Source organism: Phalaenopsis equestris, unplaced genomic scaffold (genome assembly GCF_001263595.1).
Source record: "Phalaenopsis equestris unplaced genomic scaffold, ASM126359v1 Scaffold000531, whole genome shotgun sequence".
Classification (NCBI taxonomy): domain Eukaryota; kingdom Viridiplantae; phylum Streptophyta; class Magnoliopsida; order Asparagales; family Orchidaceae; genus Phalaenopsis; species Phalaenopsis equestris.
The window spans coordinates 1,426,482-1,433,208 of NW_018164971.1; positions in this window are offsets into that span (position 1 = coordinate 1,426,482).

A 6,727-nucleotide genomic window follows, 5' to 3' on the forward strand; every position below is an offset into this window, starting at 1 on the left:
TTAGTGATCCTTAGAGCAAATTATTTTGTAGTTCGAGCATATAATGGATACTATTGTATAAACCATGATCTTCATTAATGAGAGCCAAAAATGAGAGCCGACGGGCTCCATATCCTGTTGTGCACTTGTGAAGAGAATAAACAAAACATATCAATGATGGTCAGCTTCAATGGTAGGAAAAACTTGTTTTCGCATGGGATGGACTACTGTATACATCATAACTACTGACATGAATCCCAACGAGACCGACAATCCAATGCCAAGCATGAGAAGCCACGTCTCTAAGCCTGATATATGACAAAACTCCGTAGATTGTTCCCTACTTGATAGTGGCAAGATCCGCCAAAAGTATGACACAAATTATCTCGACAGTGAGTCTTGTCGGAAACTCTGCATAAGTAGCAACAAGATCTGCTCATGACCTTGTGAGACGAATGATCCAACAAAGAAGATGAACTGATCAGGCAGATGAGACATGAATCCTGTAAGACTTGAGCCAAATAGTAAGTGAGTCATAGCTCACCCGACAAAACAGGTTAACCCATCAATCGACCGACCAACCGACCGAAGCCACATATCTCGCAGAATCAATCGACTAGGCCTCTTATGAAGACGATCGACAATATCTAGGCTAGCTGATTACTCCCTCTCGACATAGGCGGATTTCAGTCTACTGACCAACATAATAGGTCACCCACCGACTGACAGTATTTACTTAAACATATAAGTCATTGTAAATCGTTGTTTATTTTAAACATTATGATGTCATTAATTCATATTATACACATTGATTCTATTAAGGGCGGTTATCGTAACGGTTCCCATTTCTTAATTATACTAATTATGCCCCTTTAAATAGGTGGGCTCAAGAGAAATAAAGGACAACACTTTCCTCTCTTTTCAAGGAGGAAATTTTCGTGCACTCTTACCCTCTCTCTCTCTCTCTCTTGCCTCTTTCAATTATGACTCTTGAGGCATGCTCGCAAAAGGACAAATTGGGATCTAACATTCTTAAAGGTGATGCGGTGAGCGTGGAGCATGCCATAAATAAGAAACGAAAAAGACTATGAAGGAGAAATTTCCCAAAGAGAGATACTGCACATGAAACCCAATAGAGATGCTGCACAACCAGATGTCCACGCACCTGCCCACGGCCTATAAGCCCAAATGACCCTCATGATGGAACAATTCAAGGTCCTCCATGTAGCAACCTTGCAGAGGAACATCCAGACGCATCGTCTTGAAGTGGAACCTCAGGTGCTCATACCAAAGACTGAGGGACCCACCTACTCAGGACAACAAGGTCAGCGACCAGTGGACGGAGGCACAATGTGAGTCCCAACACATTGACACCACTACATGTGTAAAGGCAAACAAACAGTGGAAAGAGAAGATAAGAGTACCAATTTGTCTGCTCATAGGAGGGACTTTTACTCACCAAATCAAAGAAGCAATGTCGTTGCCTAAGCTAAGGATCCCTCACATGGATTCTTACAAAGGGAGGACTTACTTGATGGACCATGTTGTGTCGTTTAAATCATCAACTGGTTTACTCCATATCAACGATCTCATAATGTGCATCTCTTCTTAACTAACCTGAAGGAGTCAGCCCTTCGATCGTTCAATGATCAGTCAACTGAAACCATTCCAAGTTTTATGAGTTTAAATGACTCTTCATTTCACACTTTTAAATTGTGCAGAAGCTGAGGAAAGACTCAGACACCCTGCTCAACCTCAAGCAAGAAGAAAATGAAAGCTTGCGGGCCTACATCGCCCACTTTCAAAACAAGATGCTGGGAGTTAGAGCCATGAAGCCTGATATAACAGGAACAGCTTTGAAGCGAGGAGTCTGAAACAAGCGGTTTAGGTATGACCTAAACCTATTAAGACCTACTACTTTGCAGAGGTATTGGAGATGGTGAATGAGCACATACTTGCCGAAGAATATCTCCAAGTACACCTTTCGAGCGTCAATTAACAAGTATCTTGTCTTTCTATTGACTTCCGAAGGATTGAAAGCCAATTTGGAGAAAGTATAGGCAATTTTAGACATGCATCTCTCCAGAATACCATAGAATTTCAGAGGTTAACTGGTAAGATTGTCGGGCTTAGTCACTTCATCCCAATGTTGGGCGATAAGTGTGCAACGTTCTTCAAGGCTCTAAAGAAAAATCAATATTTCAAATGAAAGCCCGAATGTGAAGAGGCGTTCAAGAACTGAAACATTCCTTAGTGTCACCACCACTGCTTCAGAGCTTGAAGTAGGAGAAAGGGGAGTTACTTTACCTCGAAGTCCGACGTGAGGTTGTAATCTCAGCTCTGGTCTGAGAGGAGGTGAGAAAACAATATCCGGTTTACTACATGAGCTGAGAGCTTCTTGGTGCCAAAACCAGGAACCCGATTATGGAAAAATGACCTTTACCTTGATTATTTCGGCTCACATCCTCTGACTGTATTTTCAGATGTAACCAATCCGAGTCATCACAGAACATCTACTGAAATATGTGCCCACACAATTGGAACACTCTTGGTGACTGCTAAAGTGGGTGGTAGTGCTCAGTGAATTCAAAATCACTTACATTCGTTAGAGATAATCAAAGATCAAGTGATAGTAGATTTCTTGGCTGATTTCTCTGTGACGAAGGAGTAGGATGAGGGAATTATCACTGACAACAAGACATGGATTCTATAATCAATGGAGCTTTCAAGCAGGCAACAATAGGGTTGGGGTAGGCTTTAAGCAGTCCGATTGGAGAACATCTCTATCAGTCAATCTTGGCCAAGTTTGACGTCACAAACAATCCAGTAGAGTATGAAGCGTTGACTGTCGAACTATGCCTGACCTATGAGATACGCACTCGGGATTTCTGGGTGAGGTCAAACTCCTTGCTAATCGTGAATCAAGTCAACTAGGAATTTGAATCCAGAGACGAGCTGAAGATCAGATACCTTGCCAAGACAGAGGGAAATTAGGAGATTCAGGAGCTTTCACATCAAGCACATCAGTTGGGAAGATAGTCAAGTCACCGATATCCTCTCCAAATGCATTTGTTTGGGAGGAGTATCCAAAAAACTTACCAAGTCAATGATTGAAAAACCGGAGACCATGGAGGTAACGATCGATAGAACCAAGAGCTATTTGGATCCATACATCCACTATTTGGAGACTGGGGGAGGAGTATCCAAAAAACTTACCAAGTCAATGATCGACAAACCGGAGGCCATGGAGGTAACGATCGATAGGACCAAGAGCTAGTTGGATCCATACATCCACTTTTTGGAGACTGGGAAAATAGAGGAAAACATCGAAGATCCATATCGAGCATGCCAGCTGGGAGGATAATTAAGTCGCAAGTATCCTCTCTAAATGAATTTGTTTGGGAGGAGTATCTAGAAAACTTATCAAGCCAACAATCGATGAACCGAGGGCCGTAGAGGTAATGGTTGATAGAACCAAGAGTTAAGTGGATCCATACATCTACTATTTAGAGATTGGAAAGAAAGAAGAGAAGATCAAAGATCCAAAATGCTTTAAAATTAAAGCAACCCTATATATGTTAATCGACAAAAAGTTGTTTAGTAGGTAGGTTGCTTCGATGTACCTGAGGTGCTTGAAAGAGGACAAAGTCCATGAAGTGCTCAGGGAAGTGCATTCTAGAGGATGTGGCAGCCACTCTAGAGGATTAAGCTTAACCTACCATGTGCAATGACAAGGATACCTTTGACCAATACTCCTTAATGATACAAAAGAATTTTCAAAAAGTTGCGCACAGTGTTAAAAATAAGTGTCTTACTTCAACAGCCGACTTCCGATCGTCAATCTTTGGTCGTTCAACACTTAGAGACTAGACATTCTTATGCCTTTACCTCCATCAAAAGGTCAAAGAAAATTCTTCTTGGTGGTGGTTGACTATTTTTCAAAATGGATCAAAGCAAAAATACTCGCTTGAATCAGCATAGAGGCTATCCAAAATTTCATATAATTCAATTTGATCTATAGATATGGGTTGTCGCTCATCATCATCACTGATAATGAACTCAGTTTGCAAACTAGCGAGTAAAGGACTTCTGCACAAAATAAGAAATTGATCTAAATTTTGCATTGGTATATCATCCTAGGATGAATGGCCAGACCGAAACAGTTAACAAACTCATTCTGAATCTATCGAGGAAAAAGGTCAAAGGTGCCAAGGGAAACTAAGCGAACCTACTACCTTCGGTGTTCTAGGCAATCCGAACAATTTCATTTATGGTGACCATACAAACTACATTCATGCTAACACATCAAATTGAGTTCATGCTACAAGTATAATATGATCATCATGTCTAAGGGTTGTTACAACCACTTCATTCCTTGGGAATGAGCTAATCATATGGTTGCATGCTAATATCGAAGGAGTGATGCTAGACATCAACCTGGCGGAGGAAACTTGAGCCCACTCAGCACTCCGACAGGAGGAGATAAAGAGACAAACTGTCAGTTATTTCAACAAACATGTTCTGGAAAAGACTTTTGTCCCATGTAAGGTCGACCCAGAAACTTGAGAACAGACGGTCTATAAATTAGATCAGACTTGGAGCAAGCATCACTTAGTTAGCCAACGCTTCTCGCTTGGGGCATATCGACTAAATACATATGTTAGAAATGAACTACCACAGACATGGAGCGGATATGACTTGAAAAAGTTTTTCCTTAGAAAAAAATTTGTTTTCCTAGCTTATTTCTCATATACAAGAAGTGATGTGTCATTACTTGTTGTGAATCTAATTGATGCAATCAAGAATAAGCTAATTCCTTATTTCAATGCATCAACTCTCTATGATACTTAGGGAACTTGGTCAAACTGAATTTCGTCAAACAATCCTCCTCACCTATCAAACTCTGGTTGAATCAAAAAAAGTTTAGGATAGGTATTGTCGGCCGATTGACAACAAAATACCCACGACACAACAACAACAAAGAACCACAAAAATATAAGGTTCCAAGACAATAAAGTATGAAAAATAAAAAAAAAAGATAATTTTATTTTTTCTTATTGACGGATACAAGACATTTCCAATCGACAAACACTTCAGGTGCATATTTTACATTTCTATGTGAAACAACACTCCGGGAAGGTAAAGGCCCTAAGTGGGTTGATAGGATCTCGAATCTTTCAAACATCATTTTCAAAGTGAAAACCTTGACAACCACCGTCAAGAAGACGAGAGAAAACTCAACCGTTACTGCCAATGAGAGAAGAATAGTTCAAGTTCAACTCTTCAAGCAACGCACTGTCGGCTGGATGTGATCCTCTCTAGAAACATGTTGGATTTATGCTTCATCTGTAGATCATCACATATGTTGAGAAAAGAGCCTTTCACGGCCGAGAACCTAGCTGAAAATCAGCCAGCTTCTTCCCTCCAAGAATTCTAGCTTCGTTCCCCGTTCTCATCGCTCGACCACATTCCAACATCTTTTGCATCTGGTTGCTTCTCAAGTACGAATTAGAAGCAGAATGCAATCAAAACAAAAAATGGTTGGGGACCCTTGCCCAGAATACCTCTCCTCTTATGAGCTTCTCATGTGATGAGGAGTTATTGGAAAAAGAGAGAAGTGAAATCATTGCCATCATAGGTGTCATGCCCAGCTCTTGAACCTCTAGGGTCCAAGGATCCAAGAACCTCTGAACATCCAGTGATAATTGTCAAATTGATGTATTGACCTCCCGAGGAAGTGGCCTCACCTCCACCATTCCTAGAATTCTACTAGATATGTCCTTGTGAAGAATTTCTAGACGGGCCTACTTGAACGACGTTCAACACCTGACCCAAAGAAAATCCCTCCCTTCGACACATGACTCAAAGAAAAAAGAAATTAGGAGTGGGCCTTGGAGGTCTTTTGGTACCCGTCGAAAAAAAATCACTCTGCATTCGGCTAAACAAGGAGTCAGAAAACCTCACCAATTTTTGCAAAGCCAACAAATAAAATGAGAAGGTAAGGAGATAAAGAACTTCCTTCCCCTTTATATAGTGGCTAGGGAGGGTCAAAGACTTAAAGTGGGCTCGACCACTAAAAAGCATGCGAATGGCCCACCTAATTATGCCAGAGCACATTGAAGGAACATCTAAACAGCTGATTTCCCGAAAAAGAAAAGCGATGTCGTAATCAAACAAGCTGTTAAAAATCATCTCTTACCTGAAATAACCATTAATTCTATGGGCCCATTCACAACGTTCGGGGAGAAAAGCCTGATCAGGCATTTTTCCAACCTTGCCCAATGAACTCGGGGAGCTTACGATGACCGAACACTAAATGTGAGCAGTCGGAGATTGCAAGATGATAAAAAAAGCTAGCCATCCTTAGGTCCAGATCACCCCTAAAAGACCCATAGGTCAGGACACTCAGGCGGGTTTTTCTGCTCTCTAGCAACAAGATCCATGAGAAAGATGCAAGAATATCTCAAGGGTCCTTAGTGGACACCCTTTTGGCGATGGCAAGATTCATGTCGGATGGGTGACAGAGGAATAACGACCCTCATAAGTGAGAAAAATCGAGTTAAGTCCTCGGGAGGTCTAGAAAAGCGACCGCATGACATAAGGGACCCAACAATTCTAGAAAAATCAATAGGTCGACCGATCAAACCAATATGATGGACAACTGGACGTTGTATAGTAAGTTGGAAAACTTGATACCATCTAGTTGTAGTCCGACATTGATTCTATATGGTAGGTTATCTAGGGGAAG